A 25,328-nucleotide genomic window follows, 5' to 3' on the forward strand; every position below is an offset into this window, starting at 1 on the left:
GAGGTGGCAGTATAATGTTACGCTGAGGGCCAATCCGAATTATATAGGAGGGTTTTCACACCCCCCAGCCCTGTTTTCATTGGGTTCGAGTCGTGGGTACCTTTTCTACCGTGATCAGCCCCCTTTTTGTCGCCGCTGTTATGAAATTGGACATTTTGAAAAGGACTGTAAAGCAACAGAGTGCACAAGATGCCATGAAAGGGGACACATGAAAAAGAACTGTCGTATCAAATTGTGTTCTTTGTGTGGGGCTGATACCCACGGGTATAGGAGTTGTCTTTGGAGAGATCTGAGCTATGTTGCAGCGAAAAAGGGACTTCTGGAGAGTGCCATCGAGGCGGAGGACGAGGAGGAGGAGGAGGAGGAGTGGAGCGGGCAGCGCGTACGTTCCAAGGAGAGGAGGAGGAGACGTGGGAAGAATTTGCCTGCTGGAGGAGGGAAGGTAAAGGTTGCGGAGGAAGGCCGGGGGCCCCGAGAGAGCAGTGGTGGGGCAGGATCAGCAGGTGTTCGTCCAGCAGAGCAGCCGGAGGAGACAGTCCAGAGTCCTACGGAAACAGCGCAGGAAACAGCGCAGGAGGCGGCGCAGGAGGCAGCGCAGGGAGTGGAGCGGGAAGTGGTGCAGGAAACGGCGCAGGAAATGGCGCAGGAAACAGTGCAAGAAACGGAGCCGGAAAGCGGGCGAGAGGAGGAGAGCACAGGTGGAAAGGTGAACCCTAAGAGGCACCGAGGGGACAATGACGAACAAGTTTCGTCCGAAGGTAAGAAGGCCAAAATTAAAGCAGGTGCTGGGGTGGCAGAAGGAGGCGAGCGGAGTCAAGGAGAAGGAGAAGGCGGCCAGGAGGTCCTGGAGCATCGCCAGGAAGATCCGGGAGGATCGGAGGACATGGAGGGGTCTTTGCCGCCGGGGCAGCCGGTGCGGGCGACTGGGTCTTGCAACCCGTTCTCCGTAATGGCTGGTCTGCAGGGGGACGAGAGTCCATGTGCCTCATGCCTACCCGACACACCGGGCCGGGCAGAAGGAATGGATGTGGAGATGGAGGTAGGAGATTTCAACGAGAGGGGGTATGTGGAACCGGAGAGGGCGGCCAGTCTTATTGGGACGATCAGCCCCTCGACAGGGCTCTCAGAGGACGGGATGGACAGTGAGAGCTCTAGCGACATGCCATGACCCTCACTGTTGCAACTATCAATGTGAGAGGACTGAAAAATAAAGAAAAAAGGACAGCTGTCTTCGATGAGGTAAAGGCGCGGCGGTTTGATATTTGTGTATTGCAGGAAGTACATTTAGCTGGACACAAGGACGCAGATCAATTCCGGAAGGAGTGGAGTGGCGGAAGATCTTGGTGGAGCATAGGAGGAGTCCATTCCTCCGGAATAGGTATACTTTGTGGTACTAGAGATTTCATGCCACAGGATGTTAGATCAATAGTTCCTGGCAGATTGCTGGTAGTAGATGGGCGGTGGAGGGATGTGCCTTTAAGAGTGATTGGAGTGTATGCGCCTGCAGACAGGAGGATGCAAAGTGATTTTCTGAAAGACTTGGAACCCGCGCTTTTTACAAATAGAGGCGTGTTGTTAGTTGGGGATTTTAACACTGATCTGACGGACACACAAGGGGAAGGGAATGCTGCACTAGGGAAGATTATAAATGGGTTTAAGCTAAAAGACGGGTTTAAAGACCTAAACCATTACACTTGGGACAACAGCCGTGGAATACGAAGACGTTTGGATTATATTTTTCATAATCTAGGTTTGGACATAAGGGAAAAGGCAGTAGTACCCTTATGGTTTTCAGACCACGCCTGTTTGTTTGTGACTTTTAATGCTGGGAAAGCGGGCTTTCAGACGAGATATTGGAGGCTAAACCGAATGGTGCTAGAGGATAAGGAGTATCAGGCCAGTGTTATTCGCCTGCTCAAACACTTTGCGGAGATGCGGCAAAGGTTTGCGACGGCAACAGAGTGGTGGGAGACTTGTAAGCGAATAATTGCCAAGATCACTAAGACCTACTGCGCAGCGCGCCGACAGAGTGAGAGGGAAGAACTGACTGGCCTCCAAAGGGAGCTAGAGAGGCTTTACACTGAAGCTAACCAAGGGCGGGATTTTAATGTGGAAGCCGTCACTAGGGTGAAAGCTTTGCTCCGGGCAAAATGGCTGCGAAGAGCCAAGGAGTATCTGTTTCGGCTTAGAGGTACCCAGCTGGAGGGGGAAGAACAATGCTCATCTCAGTTTTTTAGCTCAGTGAGAACACAGCAGGAGGAAACCTGGATGGAGAAGCTGGTGAGTGGAAACGGGGATGTGGCGGAAAGCACTGACGAGATGTTGGAATGTGCTATGAACTATTACGGAGCTCTTTTTGCAGAAAAACAGGTGGATGGAGAAGTGCGGAGCAGGTTGATGACCAGAGTGCAAAACAAGATCCAGGATGATGCTGGTTTGACGGCCCCCATAACAGCTGGGGAAATAAGAGAGGCCATGAGAGGCCTGCGTAAAGGTACTGCTCCCGGTGTGGATGGCTTGCCTACCGATTTTTATGATGTTTTTTGGGAACAGGTGGAGCCCTTTCTACTACAGGTTTTTACCGAAATCTTAGAGATCGGGGAGTTGGGACCTTCCATGAAGACCGGGATCTTGGCCCTGATATATAAGAAGAAGGGGGAAAAGTCTGAGCTGGACAACTGGAGGCCTATCCAATTGTTATGCACGGACTATAAGATCCTCGCAAGAGTCTTGGTGAGGAGGCTAAGAGACATCATGCCGCACTTGGTAAGTGAAGATCAGACTTGTGCAGTGGCTGGGAGGAAGATCTCTTGGAATTTACAACTTGTGAGAGATGTGGTGGAGTGGGTGGACGACAGAAAGCTTCCTTTGATGCTAGTCAATCTCGACCAAAACAAGGCGTTTGACAGAGTCCATCATGCAGTCTTATGGGAGATTCTAGCAAAGATGGGAGTGAGCGCGAAGTTCATTGAGTGGATAAGAACACTGTACAGGTCGGTGGAGACAAGAGTGCGCATTAATGGTGCGGTAGGTGGAGGAATCCCCGTTTCCTGTGGTGTGCGACAGGGGTGCCCCCTGTCCCCTCTGCTTTATATTTTGTATTTGGAGCCTTTTTTGGACAGGATCCGGGAAGACCCAGGAGTGAGAGGCGTCATGGTGCCGGGAAGCAAAGGAAGGCAGGTGAAGGCCATTGCATACGCAGATGACATCACCCTGTTCTTGAGCTCAGAGGAGAGTCTGCACCGTGTACTCAGCATTGCTCAGGAATTTGAGGTCGGTACGGGGGCAAGGCTAAACAAGAGTAAGAGCACGATCAAGTACTGGGGTACCTGGAGAGAGAAAAAGGACGAGATTGGAGGGCTCTCAGTGTTGCAGTCCCCAGTCAAGATCCTCGGAGTCCAGTTCCACTCTGAAGGTGCCGCCCGGCTGAACTGGGAGGAGAAAATAAAGAAAGTGAACACAAAGCTGGGATTGTGGCAGCATAGGTCTCTGTCTTTTCTTGGGAAGGTATTGGTTTTGAAAGTTGAGGTAATGCCGCTGCTTTTCCACCTGGCAGTGGTTTATCCTATGCCGGCCAGGTTGCGGAAGGAACTAGTACGCACGGTTTTTGTTTTCATGTGGGGGCAAAAATATGAATACATCAGGCGCACAGATATGTACAGGTCAGTGGAGGAAGGAGGGAGGGGGGTCCCAGACTTACCTTTGAAGATTGACTGTGCTTTTGTCTCCAGCCTTTGTGAAGTCCTGCATGGCAATCCGGCGCATTTCTGCAAGTTTTTTGTTCATCTGTGGTTCGCCCCTGTAATGAAACACCTGGTACAGTGGACAAATACTACGCCAAAAGCAGAGCGACTACCGTGGCACTATCGGCACGCGGTGCATTGGCTGAGGAATCATCAGGCGGTAAAGGCAGGGTTAACTTCCCTTAGCCACCGGGCAATGTACAAGGAGCTGAGAGAGGACAACAGTGCAGCAGTGGTGGGAGTGTCCCGCGGAACCTGGACACGCATACAACCCAAGCCCTTGGACAACAGGATGTGTGATCTGAACTGGTTGTGTGTATGGGGTAGGCTGGCGGTGAGGGAGGTTCTGAATAAACATGGCTTATCCAGACAGAAAGAATGTCCCCGTTTGATGTGTACCAGGGAGGAAACAGTTAAACATGTTTTTTGGGAATGTGACTTTACACAGCAGGTGTGGAGGGAGTGCACAGGGTGGGTGCCATCTTTTTTTTCACAGGAACGGCTAAGCTACGAGATGGTGATAAAAGGTTTGGCTGGGGTAAAGAAGTGGAATGAGAAGTTTTTGGTGTGGTTGTTGATTAGTTTGGTGAAATTGTATGTGTGGCAAGACAGAAGTAATTTAGTGAAACATGGGGTGCAAGGGTCAGTGGGAGCTGTGGTATGGAGAGTGAGACATGACATTGGGAACCGGGTGAAGTGGGACATAAGGAAGTGGGGATTTTCTGCGGCAAAAGAAAGATGGAAAGATTTGTTTGTGTTAGGGGTTTAAAGTAGAAATAAGAAAGAGTAAATGTGGGGCTTAAATGGGTAGTTTGCATAAGGGGTGGAGCTATGGAAATGAGATGTATATCGGATAGCAGAGTGACGGGGGTGGGAAGTGATGAACAACTGTACCTAAGTATGAATGTGTCAAGACTTTGTGTTTGCTATGTAATTTTTTCTGTTAAATCTGGAAAAGTTTCTTTGTATAATGTGATGATTTGATTTTGTTAGTCTGTTACCCTAGGTTGTCTAACTGATGGTTTTTTGTTGTCGATTGTGATTCAGTGTATGACTTGTTATGATTTGTTTTAATAAAAAAAAAAAAAAAAAAAAAATCTGTTCTTATCAGTTTAATATCTGATACGTCCCCCATCGGGGGACCACATATTAAACGGATTTTTGGAACAGGGAGCTGGATCAGGAGCTTGCTCCGTCCTCTCCACGCATCGGCCCGGTATTGCAGCGCCTCCGGGAGCGGTGCACCACCTTCTCTCAGCGGTGAAAAGACAGACGTAGGTAGCTAGCGAGCGAGCGAGCGAGCGAGCGAAGTGGACTGGAGCTCCTTCTTCTCGGGTCTCGTCCCTCGTCCCCCATCTGTGTGTCTCTGTGTTCTGTCTCTCTCTCTCGCCCTCTCGGTTCCCGTGCTCCCTCTGTGCGCTTTCCCGCGTCTCGACTCTCTGGGCAAGCAGGCCGGCCCCCTTTTCGGCTCCCGTGCGTTTTCCCTCCAAAAAACTTAGGTTTTTCAGCCTTTTCCCAGGGAGGCAGGCGTGGCTTGCTTGCTTGCTTGCTTGCTTGCTTGCTTGCTTGCTTGCTTGCTTGCTTGCGTGTGTGTCCGTCCCCGTCCCTGCAGGCGGGCCCCTTTCGACAGCTGGGCGTTTTCCCTCCCAAAAACTTAGTATATCCACCTTTTCTTTCTTTTTTTTCGGCAGGCAGGCGTGTGTGTGTGCGCGCGCGTCCCCGTCCCTCCCTCCCTCCCGAGAGAGAGCTGCCCCTTGCCTCTGCCCGCAGGTGCTGGCGCTCGGCTTTGGCTTGCAGCCGGTTGGGCGCAGCTGCTGCCGGTGGGAGGGGCCTAAGCTAAGGAGGCCGGGCGGCTGGCGCCCCCTGCGGCTGCGGTCGTTGTCGGGCCGTTGACAGAAGATCAAAGAGCAGGGCCCCCGCCCGGGACTGGCAGGAAGGCAGGCGGGCAGGCAAGAGAGAGGGGGAGCAGAGTCCCGCGGCAGGCCTCTGGCTGCAGGGAGGCCGGCAGCTGCGCGGGTCCCGGGCTCCAGAGGAGTCGGCCTGCGCCACTGTGCGCCAGCGGAACGCCCGCGCGTCGGTCCGCGCCTTTGTGGGCATCGCTTCTCGGCCTTTTGGCTGCGATCACAGTACGTGGCTTGACCGCGGCTGTAGGAGCAGTCAGAAGGAGAGAAGGTGAGGGGGCTTTTTTCCCCGGACCTGTCTACAGGCTAGGCGGGAGCATTTTTCTTTTTTCTACGTGGCGGAGGAGGATCCGGCCATTTCGGAAGGATGGAGAGAAGATCGAGCACCAGAGAGGCGAGGCTGAGGAACACGATCCGGTTCGTTTTGAAGGAGGAGGAAGAAGCCCAGGAGTTGATCTACAGAGATACTTTTGAGGAAGTGGTGCTGGAGAAGACCTTGGGAGTGCACCCGGAGGACACTTACTGCCTACAAGACTTTCCCGGGAGGAAGGTATTTGACCTCACTTTAATCACTGACACTAAATGCAATGAGGTTTGGTCACTTGCTAGTGAGCACAGGAATGAAGAGCCACTCAAACGGTTTTATATTGAACCTTTATTTGCACGAGAACTGAGGCCTTTAACAGTGCATGTATTCAACCCTTACATGGCGGAGGAGGACATTGTGAGCTACCTCAAGCGCTTTGTGGATGTGCAGGATGAGGGAGTCAAATTGCTGGACAGAAAGAAATACTGGAGTGGGAAAAGACGGTACCGAGTCCGATTCCGGTTTAGTACGCAGGCAAGCGACGGTTTACTACACCCGCCAGCTTCCTTTACTATCGGTTCGAGCAATGGGTACTTGTTCTATCCGGGCCAGCCCCTCACGTGCAGGCGCTGTGGACAAGAGGGCCATATAGCCCTGAACTGTAGAGTGCAGATATGCAGAAGGTGCGGTGGTATCGGGCATGTTGGGTCCGCTTGCACAGAAGACATCAAGTGCAATTTATGTGGAAAGCCGGGGCATGCCTATAGGGAGTGCCCTATAAAGGCTAGGAGCTATTCCGCAGCCATGAGCAGGCCACGGAAGGATGAGGAAGCTGTGTCTGCAGGCCAGAGGGACTCCGGGAGCGAGGCAGCTGACACGGGCGTGCTGGGAAGCTCGGCAGAAGATCCACCAGCGGAACAGGAGGCAGCTGGGGAAGGTGTCCCAGGAGACAGTGAGGAGCAGATGGCAAATGAGGAGATGGAAACGGGCCACTCCGGAGATGCCATCAGCTATGATACACCCGGGCTACCTTTCTTAAAGGACGCGGTGAGTGAGATGGAGGGCATAGCCCCACCAAGGGACTGGGAGGATAGAGTGGAGGAGGAGGAGGAAGATGGGGTTTCTTCCTCCAAAAAGTCAGTCAAGAGGAAGGCTGCCGAATCCGATGAGCTTTCTGCAAAAAAAAGCGGGCAGGGATCCAGAGGAACTGGCCCCGGGTGGCAGACAGGTGTCTGAGGCTTCAGCCCCCTTACTGTGCCGGGTGGAGGAAGAGGAAGGAGAGATCCGGGACGTGGAGCATGAGGAGCTTGGTGGCAGCGGCTCCTCGGAACGCACTGGAACACCTTTTGTCCCCGAAACTGAAGGCACTATTGACGGAAGCGGTAATGTACTCACCCAAGACGCGCAGGCCGGTGCAGTCCAAAGACAAGGAGAGGGGGGAGGCCTCTGGCTGGACTCCGAACTTCCCCGAGACTTTGTAGAACTCTGCAAATGGGACGAGAGGAGCGATAAGGTTATATGGCCCGCCGATTTTGAGGAACAGCAGATATCGCAGAGGGACATTCGTTTCGGCTGCGTGCGCGAAGGGAGTGAGATCCGGCGTTTTGAGCTGTATGGGGAGACGCACACGGAAATCGTCCCTAAAAAGATTCTTTTGCAGGACATGGAGAGGAAGTGGCGAAACAATGACGGCTTGGCAAAGGCGGCCTTTGCGGCCGGTGCATTCAAAAGAGATGGTGGAATAGTGAAGTATCTCGACGCATCTTCCAGTTTCCTGAAACGGTGTGAATGGATGGAGGGGAGCATAAAGTTTCCTAATCGAGCCGGGGGGCTTAAAAATGTTTTGAGGTCCTTCCCGGGAGTTAAGATCGAAAGTAACGGGAAAACTAGGAAGGTCACTGGATTGTACGTGTATGGGCAGAAGGAGTCGGAGGTTAGGGATGTGTACATCGCGGCCATGAAGATCATTAGGAAATGGGAAGGAAGGCTCTAACCAGCATCTGAGATGAAGCTAGCTACTCTCAATGTGAGGGGGCTGAGAGACAGGGTGAAGAGGACAGCAGTGTTTCTTTCTTTGAAAAGCCTGAGCTTTGATGTGTGCTTTTTGCAGGAAGTGCACCTGAAGAACGGCGAGGACGTTGTGGCTTTTACGAGGGACTGGGACAAGGGGGGGTCTCGGTGGAGTGTGGGAGGGGTTCACTCGTCGGGTGTGGGGATTTTATTTGGTAACCGTGAAATGAGTGTGGAAGAGTGCAACGTAATAGTGCCTGGGAGGGCCTTGTGTGTGGATGTGTGTTTTGGCAATGATAATTTTAGGTTTATTTCAGTGTATGCCCCTGCAGTAGGCTCCTTGAGGGCAGATTTTTTTAAAGAGCTCTACCCGCTTTGTGCCACAAATAAAACCCTCGTCATAGGTGGAGATTTCAATGTGGACCTCAGCAGCCGGGAGGATGCGGGGGGGAGACAGCTGCGAGGGCTCTTGACGCGTTTTAACCTGGTGGATTGCTTTTCCCGAGTCGCACCCGGAGCAGTGGCGATGACTTGGAGGAACTCAGCAGGAGTTGCAAGACGCCTAGATTACTTTTTCGCCTCAAGGGAGGTGAAAGTGGAGAGAGCTGCTGTCCAGCCAACGTGGTGCTCCGACCACACCATCGTCGAGGTTGAATTGCGTCTTCAGCACAGATTGTATGGCAGGGGTTATTGGCGAATGAATGTGGGGGTATTGAGTGAGGAGCCTTACCTTAAGTGTATGGCATCCAAGCTGAATGAATGGTGGGGCGCAAAGAGGAGCCATATTTCGGCTCTGGACTGGTGGGAGGTAGTGAAGAAGCGGATCAGAAAGTTCACTAAGGAGTATAGTTTAAATCGCCGGAGGAGTGAAGTAAGGGAGGGGAGGATCCTGCAACGGGAGTTGCATAACCTCTATTCTCTGCTTAATGAGGGGGTGGAAGTTGACATGGAGGAAATAGCAGCTGTCAGGGCCAGGTTGAAAACTTATCACCAGCAAAGAGCTAGAAGCTTTCTGTTTAAAGCCCGGATCGATTCCCTGTTGCAGCAACGGACATGCGCCTCTTCTCTGTTCCGGCAGGTGAGGAGACTTCAGAACAGGAGAAGTATGAGTGGGGTCCGCGTTAGTGCCGACAAAATAGTGGAAGACACTGATGGTATGCTGAAGGCGGTCCATGCATACTATAAAGAACTCTTCTCGGGTGAACTTGTAGGAGAAGCATCGGGGTCCGCTGTGTTGGAGTGCATCACTGCACGGGTGCCGGAGAGTGGCAGGCTTTTTTTGGAAAGGCCTATCAGTATAGAAGAACTTAAAGGAGCGCTGGCCGGGATGAAAAACAGGAAGGCACCAGGCTTGGACGGCTTGCCTGCAGAATTCTACAAGGCTTTTTGGGGCATCCTAGGGCCTATAATGCTCAAAATAACAATTGAGGTCGTCACTAAGGGGAGACTAGGGGACTCGATGCGTGAGGGGGTCCTGACCTTATTATTTAAGAAAGGACAGACAACAGACTTAGGGAATTGGAGGCCACTCACTATGTTGTGTGCCGATTACAAGCTCATTGCCAAGGTACTGGTCAATCGGTTGAAGGAGGTAATAGGGTCGGTGGTGGGCAAAGATCAGACTTGTGGCGTGAAAGGGAGAAGGATCAGCTGGTCTCTGCAGCTCATTAGGGATGCAGTTGCATGGTCTGAACAAAGGAACCTGCCACTAGTTTTAGCCAACCTAGACCTGGAGAAGGCGTTTGACAAGGTATCGCACGCGTTCCTGTGGCAGGTGATGGAACGAATGGGCTTCGGACGCACTTTTATTGGCTGGCTGAGGACTTTGTATGCACAGGTGGGCAGCAGAGTCGTGGTCAATGGTTTCACTGGGAAGATCGTGAAGCAAAACTCGGGAGTGAGGCAAGGTTGCCCCCTGTCCCCGTTGCTGTTCATCCTCTACATGGAACCGTTTGTGAGGATGGTGAACATGTCCCCAGAGGTGGACGGGCTGTTAGTGCCTGGGAGTGGCGGAGAGCGGGTCAAGTTGTCTGCGTATGCGGACGACGTAACGCTGATGCTGACCTCTGACCATGGCCTGCATAAAGCTCTGGTCCTTTTTGAGGACTTTGCTAAGGTGTCAGGGGCCAGGCTGAACAAGCAAAAAAGTAAGGTTAAGTTTTTCGGGTCATGGAGAGAGAGGGAGGGAGGGATATGTGGGCTGGACTTTTGTAAGGGCCCCTTGAAAGTGTTGGGCATCTCCTTCCAAGACCAGGGGATGGTGCATCACAACTGGCTGCAGACTTTAGAAGTCACAAGGGTGAGATTGCAGCGATGGAGCGATAGACTTTTAACTTTCACGGAGAAGGTCGTAGTATTGAAAACAGAAGTCTTGCCTGCGCTGATTCATCTCGCTTATGTCTTCCCAATGCCTGCAAGATACAATAGATATCTTGTTAAAGTCACCTTTGATTTCTTGTGGAGCAAGAAATATGAGTACATCAAGCGCATCGATATGTACCGTCCAATCGAGAAGGGAGGTAGGGGGGTTCCAAACATCCCCGTCAAACTGAATTGCCTGTATGTGTCGGGGTTGTGCGCTACTTTAGGTCAACCAGTAACGCACTGCTCTCAGTTTTTTGCAAGGTTCTGGCTGGCCAGCAGTATGAGGCACCTTACAGGCTGGAGGAACGACGTCCCGCACGGGGAAGACTTACCGTGGCATTACAGGCACGCAGTAGCCTGGGTGAGAACTCATCTGGCCGGGGGAGATCCTCCTCTGGCGGACCACAAGGCACTGTACCGCGCAGTAATGGAGCAGGGGGAAGCCACTATCGTCGGGGGTGTCGCCACAAAGATCTGGAAGAGGGTACAGCCCAGAGGCCTACGACTTGACATGCAGGATCTGAACTGGCTGGCGGCGTGGAAAAGGCTTCCGGTGCGGGATGTCTTGTACAAGCACAAGCTCACTAGGCAGGCCAGGTGCCCGCGGGCGGACTGCCAAGCTGTTGAGACGATCGAACATGTGTTTTGGTTTTGTTCTTTTGCACAGCGCGTGTGGGGGAAGTGTGCGCCTTTTTTAGGAACGCTAGAGTCCGGTTTTAAAATAAATCTAGCGACCTTGATGTATGGCGTCGGGGGGAGGGGGAGGACAAAAGGGACTGTTTTTGTTTTATGGTTTTTGATCAGTTGCGTTAAGTTTGAATTATGGGCTGCCAGAAATGTCCTAGTTAAAAAAGGTGTGTTGCGGAGTGTGAGGGGAGTTTGGGACAAAGTAAAGTGGGACGTCAAATGCATGATAGCAGCCGACCTGAGAAATTGGAGCTACCATGCGGTCAAGGAAAAGTGGAAATCTCTAGTAGATATTTAGAGTAGAAGGGATGATTCTGAGTTTTTGAGAGAGTTTTTGTTTCTTAGAGGGTGTGTGTTCATTAGAATAAGGGGTGGGGTTATGGTAATGAGGAGTGTTTGGGGTTTTTGTTTTTTTTCTGTTTCAGGGCTTTGTTTTCTGTTATGTACAGTGTTGTCGTTGTGATTAAGGTTTGATTATGATTGTTTGTGATGTCTTTTGTAATAAAATATATTTAAAAACAAAAATCTGTTCTTATCAGTTTAATATCTGATACGTCCCCCATCGGGGGACCACATATTAAACGGATTTTTGGAACAGGGAGCTGGATCAGGAGCTTGCTCCGTCCTCTCCACGCATCGGCCCGGTATTGCAGCGCCTCCGGGAGCGGTGCACCACCTTCTCTCAGCGGTGAAAAGACAGACGTAGGTAGCTAGCGAGCGAGCGAGCGAGCGAGCGAAGTGGACTGGAGCTCCTTCTTCTCGGGTCTCGTCCCTCGTCCCCCATCTGTGTGTCTCTGTGTTCTGTCTCTCTCTCTCGCCCTCTCGGTTCCCGTGCTCCCTCTGTGCGCTTTCCCGCGTCTCGACTCTCTGGGCAAGCAGGCCGGCCCCCTTTTCGGCTCCCGTGCGTTTTCCCTCCAAAAAACTTAGGTTTTTCAGCCTTTTCCCAGGGAGGCAGGCGTGGCTTGCTTGCTTGCTTGCTTGCTTGCTTGCTTGCTTGCTTGCTTGCTTGCTTGCTTGCGTGTGTGTCCGTCCCCGTCCCTGCAGGCGGGCCCCTTTCGACAGCTGGGCGTTTTCCCTCCCAAAAACTTAGTATATCCACCTTTTCTTTCTTTTTTTTCGGCAGGCAGGCGTGTGTGTGTGCGCGCGCGTCCCCGTCCCTCCCTCCCTCCCGAGAGAGAGCTGCCCCTTGCCTCTGCCCGCAGGTGCTGGCGCTCGGCTTTGGCTTGCAGCCGGTTGGGCGCAGCTGCTGCCGGTGGGAGGGGCCTAAGCTAAGGAGGCCGGGCGGCTGGCGCCCCCTGCGGCTGCGGTCGTTGTCGGGCCGTTGACAGAAGATCAAAGAGCAGGGCCCCCGCCCGGGACTGGCAGGAAGGCAGGCGGGCAGGCAAGAGAGAGGGGGAGCAGAGTCCCGCGGCAGGCCTCTGGCTGCAGGGAGGCCGGCAGCTGCGCGGGTCCCGGGCTCCAGAGGAGTCGGCCTGCGCCACTGTGCGCCAGCGGAACGCCCGCGCGTCGGTCCGCGCCTTTGTGGGCATCGCTTCTCGGCCTTTTGGCTGCGATCACAGTACGTGGCTTGACCGCGGCTGTAGGAGCAGTCAGAAGGAGAGAAGGTGAGGGGGCTTTTTTCCCCGGACCTGTCTACAGGCTAGGCGGGAGCATTTTTCTTTTTTCTACGTGGCGGAGGAGGATCCGGCCATTTCGGAAGGATGGAGAGAAGATCGAGCACCAGAGAGGCGAGGCTGAGGAACACGATCCGGTTCGTTTTGAAGGAGGAGGAAGAAGCCCAGGAGTTGATCTACAGAGATACTTTTGAGGAAGTGGTGCTGGAGAAGACCTTGGGAGTGCACCCGGAGGACACTTACTGCCTACAAGACTTTCCCGGGAGGAAGGTATTTGACCTCACTTTAATCACTGACACTAAATGCAATGAGGTTTGGTCACTTGCTAGTGAGCACAGGAATGAAGAGCCACTCAAACGGTTTTATATTGAACCTTTATTTGCACGAGAACTGAGGCCTTTAACAGTGCATGTATTCAACCCTTACATGGCGGAGGAGGACATTGTGAGCTACCTCAAGCGCTTTGTGGATGTGCAGGATGAGGGAGTCAAATTGCTGGACAGAAAGAAATACTGGAGTGGGAAAAGACGGTACCGAGTCCGATTCCGGTTTAGTACGCAGGCAAGCGACGGTTTACTACACCCGCCAGCTTCCTTTACTATCGGTTCGAGCAATGGGTACTTGTTCTATCCGGGCCAGCCCCTCACGTGCAGGCGCTGTGGACAAGAGGGCCATATAGCCCTGAACTGTAGAGTGCAGATATGCAGAAGGTGCGGTGGTATCGGGCATGTTGGGTCCGCTTGCACAGAAGACATCAAGTGCAATTTATGTGGAAAGCCGGGGCATGCCTATAGGGAGTGCCCTATAAAGGCTAGGAGCTATTCCGCAGCCATGAGCAGGCCACGGAAGGATGAGGAAGCTGTGTCTGCAGGCCAGAGGGACTCCGGGAGCGAGGCAGCTGACACGGGCGTGCTGGGAAGCTCGGCAGAAGATCCACCAGCGGAACAGGAGGCAGCTGGGGAAGGTGTCCCAGGAGACAGTGAGGAGCAGATGGCAAATGAGGAGATGGAAACGGGCCACTCCGGAGATGCCATCAGCTATGATACACCCGGGCTACCTTTCTTAAAGGACGCGGTGAGTGAGATGGAGGGCATAGCCCCACCAAGGGACTGGGAGGATAGAGTGGAGGAGGAGGAGGAAGATGGGGTTTCTTCCTCCAAAAAGTCAGTCAAGAGGAAGGCTGCCGAATCCGATGAGCTTTCTGCAAAAAAAAGCGGGCAGGGATCCAGAGGAACTGGCCCCGGGTGGCAGACAGGTGTCTGAGGCTTCAGCCCCCTTACTGTGCCGGGTGGAGGAAGAGGAAGGAGAGATCCGGGACGTGGAGCATGAGGAGCTTGGTGGCAGCGGCTCCTCGGAACGCACTGGAACACCTTTTGTCCCCGAAACTGAAGGCACTATTGACGGAAGCGGTAATGTACTCACCCAAGACGCGCAGGCCGGTGCAGTCCAAAGACAAGGAGAGGGGGGAGGCCTCTGGCTGGACTCCGAACTTCCCCGAGACTTTGTAGAACTCTGCAAATGGGACGAGAGGAGCGATAAGGTTATATGGCCCGCCGATTTTGAGGAACAGCAGATATCGCAGAGGGACATTCGTTTCGGCTGCGTGCGCGAAGGGAGTGAGATCCGGCGTTTTGAGCTGTATGGGGAGACGCACACGGAAATCGTCCCTAAAAAGATTCTTTTGCAGGACATGGAGAGGAAGTGGCGAAACAATGACGGCTTGGCAAAGGCGGCCTTTGCGGCCGGTGCATTCAAAAGAGATGGTGGAATAGTGAAGTATCTCGACGCATCTTCCAGTTTCCTGAAACGGTGTGAATGGATGGAGGGGAGCATAAAGTTTCCTAATCGAGCCGGGGGGCTTAAAAATGTTTTGAGGTCCTTCCCGGGAGTTAAGATCGAAAGTAACGGGAAAACTAGGAAGGTCACTGGATTGTACGTGTATGGGCAGAAGGAGTCGGAGGTTAGGGATGTGTACATCGCGGCCATGAAGATCATTAGGAAATGGGAAGGAAGGCTCTAACCAGCATCTGAGATGAAGCTAGCTACTCTCAATGTGAGGGGGCTGAGAGACAGGGTGAAGAGGACAGCAGTGTTTCTTTCTTTGAAAAGCCTGAGCTTTGATGTGTGCTTTTTGCAGGAAGTGCACCTGAAGAACGGCGAGGACGTTGTGGCTTTTACGAGGGACTGGGACAAGGGGGGGTCTCGGTGGAGTGTGGGAGGGGTTCACTCGTCGGGTGTGGGGATTTTATTTGGTAACCGTGAAATGAGTGTGGAAGAGTGCAACGTAATAGTGCCTGGGAGGGCCTTGTGTGTGGATGTGTGTTTTGGCAATGATAATTTTAGGTTTATTTCAGTGTATGCCCCTGCAGTAGGCTCCTTGAGGGCAGATTTTTTTAAAGAGCTCTACCCGCTTTGTGCCACAAATAAAACCCTCGTCATAGGTGGAGATTTCAATGTGGACCTCAGCAGCCGGGAGGATGCGGGGGGGAGACAGCTGCGAGGGCTCTTGACGCGTTTTAACCTGGTGGATTGCTTTTCCCGAGTCGCACCCGGAGCAGTGGCGATGACTTGGAGGAACTCAGCAGGAGTTGCAAGACGCCTAGATTACTTTTTCGCCTCAAGGGAGGTGAAAGTGGAGAGAGCTGCTGTCCAGCCAACGTGGTGCTCCGACCACACCATCGTCGAGGTTGAATTGCGTCTTCAGCACAGATTGTATGGCAGGGGTTATTGGCGAATGAATGTGGGGGTATTGAGTGAGGAGCCTTACCTTAAGTGTATGGCATCCAAGCTGAATGAATGGTGGGGCGCAAAGAGGAGCCATATTTCGGCTCTGGACTGGTGGGAGGTAGTGAAGAAGCGGATCAGAAAGTTCACTAAGGAGTATAGTTTAAATCGCCGGAGGAGTGAAGTAAGGGAGGGGAGGATCCTGCAACGGGAGTTGCATAACCTCTATTCTCTGCTTAATGAGGGGGTGGAAGTTGACATGGAGGAAATAGCAGCTGTCAGGGCCAGGTTGAAAACTTATCACCAGCAAAGAGCTAGAAGCTTTCTGTTTAAAGCCCGGATCGATTCCCTGTTGCAGCAACGGACATGCGCCTCTTCTCTGTTCCGGCAGGTGAGGAGACTTCAGAACAGGAGAAGTATGAGTGGGGTCCGCGTTAGTGCCGACAAAATAGTGGAAGACACTGATGGTATGCTGAAGGCGGTCCATGCATACTATAAAGAACTCTTCTCGGGTGAACTTGTAGGAGAAGCATCGGGGTCCGCTGTGTTGGAGTGCATCACTGCACGGGTGCCGGAGAGTGGCAGGCTTTTTTTGGAAAGGCCTATCAGTATAGAAGAACTTAAAGGAGCGCTGGCCGGGATGAAAAACAGGAAGGCACCAGGCTTGGACGGCTTGCCTGCAGAATTCTACAAGGCTTTTTGGGGCATCCTAGGGCCTATAATGCTCAAAATAACAATTGAGGTCGTCACTAAGGGGAGACTAGGGGACTCGATGCGTGAGGGGGTCCTGACCTTATTATTTAAGAAAGGACAGACAACAGACTTAGGGAATTGGAGGCCACTCACTATGTTGTGTGCCGATTACAAGCTCATTGCCAAGGTACTGGTCAATCGGTTGAAGGAGGTAATAGGGTCGGTGGTGGGCAAAGATCAGACTTGTGGCGTGAAAGGGAGAAGGATCAGCTGGTCTCTGCAGCTCATTAGGGATGCAGTTGCATGGTCTGAACAAAGGAACCTGCCACTAGTTTTAGCCAACCTAGACCTGGAGAAGGCGTTTGACAAGGTATCGCACGCGTTCCTGTGGCAGGTGATGGAACGAATGGGCTTCGGACGCACTTTTATTGGCTGGCTGAGGACTTTGTATGCACAGGTGGGCAGCAGAGTCGTGGTCAATGGTTTCACTGGGAAGATCGTGAAGCAAAACTCGGGAGTGAGGCAAGGTTGCCCCCTGTCCCCGTTGCTGTTCATCCTCTACATGGAACCGTTTGTGAGGATGGTGAACATGTCCCCAGAGGTGGACGGGCTGTTAGTGCCTGGGAGTGGCGGAGAGCGGGTCAAGTTGTCTGCGTATGCGGACGACGTAACGCTGATGCTGACCTCTGACCATGGCCTGCATAAAGCTCTGGTCCTTTTTGAGGACTTTGCTAAGGTGTCAGGGGCCAGGCTGAACAAGCAAAAAAGTAAGGTTAAGTTTTTCGGGTCATGGAGAGAGAGGGAGGGAGGGATATGTGGGCTGGACTTTTGTAAGGGCCCCTTGAAAGTGTTGGGCATCTCCTTCCAAGACCAGGGGATGGTGCATCACAACTGGCTGCAGACTTTAGAAGTCACAAGGGTGAGATTGCAGCGATGGAGCGATAGACTTTTAACTTTCACGGAGAAGGTCGTAGTATTGAAAACAGAAGTCTTGCCTGCGCTGATTCATCTCGCTTATGTCTTCCCAATGCCTGCAAGATACAATAGATATCTTGTTAAAGTCACCTTTGATTTCTTGTGGAGCAAGAAATATGAGTACATCAAGCGCATCGATATGTACCGTCCAATCGAGAAGGGAGGTAGGGGGGTTCCAAACATCCCCGTCAAACTGAATTGCCTGTATGTGTCGGGGTTGTGCGCTACTTTAGGTCAACCAGTAACGCACTGCTCTCAGTTTTTTGCAAGGTTCTGGCTGGCCAGCAGTATGAGGCACCTTACAGGCTGGAGGAACGACGTCCCGCACGGGGAAGACTTACCGTGGCATTACAGGCACGCAGTAGCCTGGGTGAGAACTCATCTGGCCGGGGGAGATCCTCCTCTGGCGGACCACAAGGCACTGTACCGCGCAGTAATGGAGCAGGGGGAAGCCACTATCGTCGGGGGTGTCGCCACAAAGATCTGGAAGAGGGTACAGCCCAGAGGCCTACGACTTGACATGCAGGATCTGAACTGGCTGGCGGCGTGGAAAAGGCTTCCGGTGCGGGATGTCTTGTACAAGCACAAGCTCACTAGGCAGGCCAGGTGCCCGCGGGCGGACTGCCAAGCTGTTGAGACGATCGAACATGTGTTTTGGTTTTGTTCTTTTGCACAGCGCGTGTGGGGGAAGTGTGCGCCTTTTTTAGGAACGCTAGAGTCCGGTTTTAAAATAAATCTAGCGACCTTGATGTATGGCGTCGGGGGGAGGGGGAGGACAAAAGGGACTGTTTTTGTTTTATGGTTTTTGATCAGTTGCGTTAAGTTTGAATTATGGGCTGCCAGAAATGTCCTAGTTAAAAAAGGTGTGTTGCGGAGTGTGAGGGGAGTTTGGGACAAAGTAAAGTGGGACGTCAAATGCATGATAGCAGCCGACCTGAGAAATTGGAGCTACCATGCGGTCAAGGAAAAGTGGAAATCTCTAGTAGATATTTAGAGTAGAAGGGATGATTCTGAGTTTTTGAGAGAGTTTTTGTTTCTTAGAGGGTGTGTGTTCATTAGAATAAGGGGTGGGGTTATGGTAATGAGGAGTGTTTGGGGTTTTTGTTTTTTTTCTGTTTCAGGGCTTTGTTTTCTGTTATGTACAGTGTTGTCGTTGTGATTAAGGTTTGATTATGATTGTTTGTGATGTCTTTTGTAATAAAATATATTTAAAAACAAAAATCTGTTCTTATCAGTTTAATATCTGATACGTCCCCCATCGGGGGACCACATATTAAACGGATTTTTGGAACAGGGAGCTGGATCAGGAGCTTGCTCCGTCCTCTCCACGCATCGGCCCGGTATTGCAGCGCCTCCGGGAGCGGTGCACCACCTTCTCTCAGCGGTGAAAAGACAGACGTAGGTAGCTAGCGAGCGAGCGAGCGAGCGAGCGAAGTGGACTGGAGCTCCTTCTTCTCGGGTCTCGTCCCTCGTCCCCCATCTGTGTGTCTCTGTGTTCTGTCTCTCTCTCTCGCCCTCTCGGTTCCCGTGCTCCCTCTGTGCGCTTTCCCGCGTCTCGACTCTCTGGGCAAGCAGGCCGGCCCCCTTTTCGGCTCCCGTGCGTTTTCCCTCCAAAAAACTTAGGTTTTTCAGCCTTTTCCCAGGGAGGCAGGCGTGGCTTGCTTGCTTGCTTGCTTGCTTGCTTGCTTGCTTGCTTGCTTGCTTGCTTGCTTGCGTGTGTGTCCGTCCCCGTCCCTGCAGGCGGGCCCCTTTCGACAGCTGGGCGTTTTCCCTCCCAAAAACTTAGTATATCCACCTTTTCTTTCTTTTTTTTCGGCAGGCAGGCGTGTGTGTGTGCGCGCGCGTCCCCGTCCCTCCCTCCCTCCCGAGAGAGAGCTGCCCCTTGCCTCTGCCCGCAGGTGCTGGCGCTCGGCTTTGGCTTGCAGCCGGTTGGGCGCAGCTGCTGCCGGTGGGAGGGGCCTAAGCTAAGGAGGCCGGGCGGCTGGCGCCCCCTGCGGCTGCGGTCGTTGTCGGGCCGTTGACAGAAGATCAAAGAGCAGGGCCCCCGCCCGGGACTGGCAGGAAGGCAGGCGGGCAGGCAAGAGAGAGGGGGAGCAGAGTCCCGCGGCAGGCCTCTGGCTGCAGGGAGGCCGGCAGCTGCGCGGGTCCCGGGCTCCAGAGGAGTCGGCCTGCGCCACTGTGCGCCAGCGGAACGCCCGCGCGTCGGTCCGCGCCTTTGTGGGCATCGCTTCTCGGCCTTTTGGCTAAGATCAAGGTTCAAGTGGCCTGACCGCAGTTCCAAGATCTTAGTCCAGGGGGTCGGGAAGGCGAGGGGAGGATCGGACGGACCGGAAGGAATGGATTGCTGATGGTGGAACCTGGAAGACCGGAGCGGTGTGGACGAGGAGTTTGCTGAAGGCGGTGGTCGGTGCTGGACGACGGCGTTTTGCTTGCCTGGAGGTTTCGGAAGGAGAGCTGAGGAGCATTGCTGGAGCGATGGCTGGGCATCCCTGGGCGAGGAAGGAGCGGAGGAAGAACTCCCTTTGTTTCTCGTTGAGGAGCCGCGATGGACCTGCTTTTTGGGACAGAGATAAGTTCAAGAATTTGGTTTTGATTCAATGTTTGGGTGTTGAATTGGCAGACGTATTTTGTCTCCAGGATTATTGTGCTCGGGGAGTGTTTGAACTAACTCTTGCAACAGAAGCCTTGTGTTTTGAAGTATGGAGAAAAGTTCAGGAGAGAAGAAATGAAGATCCTGTTAAGTTTTTTTGTGTTGAGCCAATGTTTGCAGGGGAGCTTGCAGTAATGATGGTGCATGTTTTTGACTCATTTGTTCCAGAGGAGGATATTGTATTCTTTTTACAGCAGTTTGTGGATCTGCAAGGAGCAGGGAAGAAGCACTTGGATTCGGATGGCGTGTGGAATGGGAAGCGGACGTATTTGATGAGACTGCGACTGGGGAACACAGCGGAGGAGGGGGTGATACATCCCCCTGCTTTCTTCGAGATCGGGACTCACAGGGGTTACCTGGTGTATTCTGGGCAGCCCCTTGCTTGCATGTTATGTGGAGAACGTGGACATTTTTCTGCACAGTGTGAGTCAGTGTTTTGTAAACGGTGTGGGAAGAAGGGTCATGTGGTTAGGAACTGTGTTCAAGAGAAGAAGTGTTATTTGTGTGATGAGCCAGGACATGGTCAAAGGTATTGTATGAAAAATGTGAAGAGGGTTAATATGGGGATGGAAGATATAGAGGGGAAGGTGGGTGTGTTGGATAAGGGATGTGTGATGGTTAGGGCAGAAGAAGTGAACGAGAGCGTGGAAGTAGGACAGCAGAGTTTGCGAGAGGTGAGTGTGTCTGAAGATAGCGAGACGGAAGAGAGTGATGATTGTGAGAGTCAGACAGAAGGAGAGAGTTCAGTGACTGAGGAGGAGGTGAAAGGTGAAGGGAAGAGTGTTGCTGAGCAAAAGGTTGAAGCGGGTGGGCAGGCAGTGGAGGTCACAAACCCCTTTGCTGTTCTAGCTGTAGAAGAACTGATGGTTGAGAGTATGGTAGGAGTTAGTGGGGAGTTGGTGGAAGATGTTGAAGTGGGGCTGAAGGGTGGGGGAGAGTTAGTAGAAGGTTCAGGGTTTGGTGGAAAGGCAGTGGGAATGGTGAGAGAAGGGGATTGTTGGTATGGAGACATTGAATGGAAGCAGTGGAGGGAAGAAAGAGAGGATCGTATTTATTTTCACTGGCCTATAAAAAGAAGGAAGAAGGGGCTTCGGGGGTGGGTGGCTCGGGATGAGAGGGAAGATCTTCGGGAGAGTTCAGTTAGGAAACGACTGATGGCGGTTTCACGGTTTGTGGAAAAAAAGTATCCGCATGTTGTTTTTGAATTTTCGATTGAGAAGAATTTGTTGGTAGGTTATCAAGTGTTAGGGAAAGCGAAAGGGGAGTGTGAAGATGCTTCTTATGATTATTTTGACAAATGGTGGAGGAAGAGGATGAGTGTGTAATTATTTGTTGAGAATTGAGTGGGAAGGGTTGTTAGTAGTTAGAGGTTTTGTTAGTCGACTATTGAAGTGCAAAGTGAAGGAGGGGAAGACTGCTGAAGAAGAAGGTACGGGAAAATAAGAAGGGGAAGGTAAGGGTGGGATAGACGGTTAGAAAAAAAGGAAAAAAGAAAGGGAAGGGGTGATGGAGAACTAAGTTATAGTTTTTTCAGAGGTCAGGGTTATATTTGCATAAGGGGTGGGATTATGGTAAAGTGAGAGTGGTTTTGTGGTGGTTTTGGGTTATAGGGTGGGTTGCTTAGAAATGGTGGAACTGAATAATGATGAGCTGTGATATTGGTTTTGCTGTGTATTGTTTTTGTTATTAATTGACCTGAATATGTATTAGTGTAAGAAAGTTATTGTATTGGTTGTTAAATGATTTTTGATTATTGGAATAGTTTGTATAAGGGGTGAAAAATGTAAATGTGATGATGTTGTGGGGTGAATTGTTTTTGGAAACTGGGATGGGGCGTTTGATTGTATATAATGAGGTTAAGAAAATGAATGTATTGTAAGTTTGGGAAAGGGATCTTGTTTAATTTGCATAGGGGGCGGGATTATGGAGATTAGTGGGGTTTGAGGTTATGTAATGGGATATGAACAGATTTGTGTTGTGTATTGATTTTTCTGTGTAATAATTTGTTGAGAATTGAATGGGAAGTGTTGTAAGTATGCAGAAGTTTTTGTTAGTTGACTACTGAATGGAATTTTGTATTTAACAGAATTATGGGTTGAGATGACTTTGGTTGTTATTGTGACTATTGTGTATTTGGGATTGTGTTTTGTTTTTTGGAGTTTTTGGAATTTCTTTTGTATTTTGTATAATAAAAAAAAAAAAAAAATCTGTTCTTATCAGTTTAATATCTGATACGTCCCCCATCGGGGGACCACATATTAAACGGATTTTTGGAACAGGGAGCTGGATCAGGAGCTTGCTCCGTCCTCTCCACGCATCGGCCCGGTATTGCAGCGCCTCCGGGAGCGGTGCACCACCTTCTCTCAGCGGTGAAAAGACAGACGTAGGTAGCTAGCGAGCGAGCGAGCGAGCGAGCGAAGTGGACTGGAGCTCCTTCTTCTCGGGTCTCGTCCCTCGTCCCCCATCTGTGTGTCTCTGTGTTCTGTCTCTCTCTCTCGCCCTCTCGGTTCCCGTGCTCCCTCTGTGCGCTTTCCCGCGTCTCGACTCTCTGGGCAAGCAGGCCGGCCCCCTTTTCGGCTCCCGTGCGTTTTCCCTCCAAAAAACTTAGGTTTTTCAGCCTTTTCCCAGGGAGGCAGGCGTGGCTTGCTTGCTTGCTTGCTTGCTTGCTTGCTTGCTTGCGTGTGTGTCCGTCCCCGTCCCTGCAGGCGGGCCCCTTTCGACAGCTGGGCGTTTTCCCTCCCAAAAACTTAGTATATCCACCTTTTCTTTCTTTTTTTTCGGCAGGCAGGCGTGTGTGTGTGCGCGCGCGTCCCCGTCCCTCCCTCCCTCCCGAGAGAGAGCTGCCCCTTGCCTCTGCCCGCAGGTGCTGGCGCTCGGCTTTGGCTTGCAGCCGGTTGGGCGCAGCTGCTGCCGGTGGGAGGGGCCTAAGCTAAGGAGGCCGGGCGGCTGGCGCCCCCTGCGGCTGCGGTCGTTGTCGGGCCGTTGACAGAAGATCAAAGAGCAGGGCCCCCGCCCGGGACTGGCAGGAAGGCAGGCGGGCAGGCAAGAGAGAGGGGGAGCAGAGTCCCGCGGCAGGCCTCTGGCTGCAGGGAGGCCGGCAGCTGCGCGGGTCCCGGGCTCCAGAGGAGTCGGCCTGCGCCACTGTGCGCCAGCGGAACGCCCGCGCGTCGGTCCGCGCCTTTGTGGGCATCGCTTCTCGGCCTTTTGGCGAAGATCCTGAGTGCGTGGCCTGACCGCGGCTTGGGCTCTGAGTCAAAGGAGGGAAGGGGTGGACGGCGCGGCTTTTTTCAAGCGACGGCGATTTTTTCTTTGTGGCGGATAGGATTCCGGCCACTCTACACAAGATGGAGAGGACTTCAAGCAAGAACGCAAGACCAAGGCATACTGTGCGATTTGTGCTGCGAGTGGAGGCTTCTGACAAGGATTTTGCCAAGAGGGATGCTTTCGAGGATGAAGTCCTTTTCAAGCATTTGTCCTTACAGCCTGAAGAGATCTATTGCCTCCAGGACTTTCCAGGTAAAAAGATTTTTGATTTGTCACTTTACTCTGCTGAACAGTGCACGAAAGTATGGTCTGTTTTGACTGCTCGCAGGCAGGAAGAACCTTTTGTTCATTTTTTCCTTGAACCTTTGTTTGCACGGGAGGCGAGACCCATATGGGTCCATATGAACAACCCTTTTACCCCAGAAGCAGACATTGTTAATTTTCTTAAAAGATTTGTTGACGTTCAGGGCACGGGTATCAAGGAGATGGATAGGAAGAGAGTCTGGAACGGGAAAAGGAAATTTCTGGTGCGTTTCAGAGCGGACCCTAGTGCTGAGGATGGGCTCTTGCACCCTCCTGCTAACTTCTCAATTGGAACATATACAGGTTATCTGTACTACCCTGATCAACCCTTGGCGTGTAGACGATGCAGGCAGAGGGGCCACTATGCTGCTGACTGTGATGTGGAGGTCTGTCGAAGATGTGATACTGTGGGGCACAGCACCTTCATGTGCAGGGCTGAGCCGAAATGTAATTTGTGCGGGGTCTCTGGGCACATTTACAGGGCGTGCCCAAAGAAAGGTATGAGTTTCGCAGCCGTGGCGGGTGGCACATCGGCAGCAAGTGTTACCTCAGTTCACCAGGCAGAAGATGCAGCAGAGGGCCCGGCACCGGCGTCGCTGGTCCCTGACGCTGGCGAGGAGGTGATGGAACCTGAGGGTGTGGATCAAGGGCAGGAGGTAACGGACCACAGGCAGACGGCAACAGCACTTACCTCAGCAGAAGATCGCAGCGGCGAAGAAGAGACGGAGGCTCCGGTGAGTGCTGAGGAGGTCCTGGGGAGCGCAGAGGAGGAAGGTGGGGTCTCGCTCGCCGCGCTAGAGCATATAAGAGCGTTGGCTGAGGAATCAAGCCTGCCCTCTGCGGAGGAAGTAGGGTCAGACTGGGGGGACAGAGTGGATGAAGAGGAGGCCATGGACACCGTCCAGGCCAGGAAAGTTGTGAAAAGAAAGGCGGAAAATGATGTGCCGCCCTTGGTGAAGAAATCGGGTGTAGATCCCATGGAATACCTTGAGTCGATGGCCACAGATTCGTTGGCCCAGGCCGAATCTACTCCACTAGGGTCGGAGGGCGAGGTAAGTGGTGTGGGTGACCCCCCCCTTACGGCAGAGTCGGGTATGTCCTCAGGCTTTGTCATTCCAGAAACGGAGATGACCCCGACCTCGGCAGAAGCCTTAGAAGAACACATGCAGCCACGCGTCGCCCTGCAGAGAGAAGAACGAGATGTCTTTATATTCGCTGAGGTACCTATGAGGTTCAAGAAGTTCTGTAAATGGGACGAAAAGGCCAGCAAAATAGTCTGGCCTAGGACCTTCAATGAGCAAGGGCTATCTCCGGCAGGGATTGTCGTGCGTTGTGAGCACTCTGGTGAGGAGATTTCAACCCTCGAAGTAAAGGGCCGCAACCAGATAGATGCGACCAATAAGAAGATGTTGTTGGGTGACTTTGTAAAGAAATGGATAAGGGACAAGGGAGAACTGAAGGAGATGTACGAGGTGGGGGTGGAAAGGCGCCCAGACAAAGTGCTGAAGATTCTGGAGGTCCCGCTGCAGTTTTTGGAGGCCTGTGCCTGGAAGAACGGAAACGTGCAGTACCCGCCCCGGCCGTCAAACTTCCGACGTGTGCTGAGGTTGCATGAAGGAGTGTCAGTTGGCTGTACGCGATCAGGAGGTAAAATAGATAAACTATATTTGCAGGGACAAAGGGAGGCGTCAGTGCGTCAAGCCTACATGGAGCTGATGAGCCTTTTTACTGCCCCCTAATGTTGAAAATATTAACTTTAAATATTCGGGGTTTAAGGAACTTAGTAAAGAGGACGGCCTTTTTTTCTTACCTGAAAACCATGGTTTTTGATATTTGTTTGGTGCAGGAAGTCCATCTAAAAGATGAAAGAGACGTCATACAGTTCACTCGTGAGTGGGACAGAGGAGATTCTAGATGGAATATCGGAGGTGTCCACTCCTCGGGAGTTGGAGTTTTATTTGGCAATCGCAATTTTATAGTGGAGAAATGTGTGAATGTAGTGCCTGGGAGAGCCTTATATTTGGATATTTGTTCGGGTGAGAATTGCTTTCGGTGTGTGTGTGTGTATGCCCCGGCAATGATGGCTTTACGGGC

At 52.3% G+C, this 25,328-nt stretch overlaps 4 non-coding genes across 4 annotated transcripts; all 4 read left to right on the top strand.

The window, feature by feature from the left end:
* The first annotated feature begins 4,806 nt into the window (after positions 1-4,806).
* On the top strand, positions 4,807-4,993 carry LOC148647538 (U2 spliceosomal RNA). The gene has a single exon (XR_015927010.1). It is a non-coding gene; the product is annotated as a U2 spliceosomal RNA (small nuclear RNA).
* Positions 4,994-11,501: 6,508 nt separating this feature from the next.
* On the top strand, positions 11,502-11,690 carry LOC148647539 (U2 spliceosomal RNA). The gene has a single exon (XR_015926835.1). It is a non-coding gene; the product is annotated as a U2 spliceosomal RNA (small nuclear RNA).
* Positions 11,691-18,202: 6,512 nt separating this feature from the next.
* On the top strand, positions 18,203-18,391 carry LOC148647540 (U2 spliceosomal RNA). The gene has a single exon (XR_015926836.1). It is a non-coding gene; the product is annotated as a U2 spliceosomal RNA (small nuclear RNA).
* Positions 18,392-21,834: 3,443 nt separating this feature from the next.
* LOC148647541 (U2 spliceosomal RNA) lies at positions 21,835-22,026 on the top strand. The gene has a single exon (XR_015926847.1). It is a non-coding gene; the product is annotated as a U2 spliceosomal RNA (small nuclear RNA).
* Positions 22,027-25,328: the final 3,302 nt, after the last annotated feature.

This window comes from Lepisosteus platostomus, chromosome 15 (assembly GCF_059453375.1).
Source record: "Lepisosteus platostomus isolate fLepPlt1 chromosome 15, fLepPlt1.hap1, whole genome shotgun sequence".
Taxonomy (NCBI): domain Eukaryota; kingdom Metazoa; phylum Chordata; class Actinopteri; order Semionotiformes; family Lepisosteidae; genus Lepisosteus; species Lepisosteus platostomus.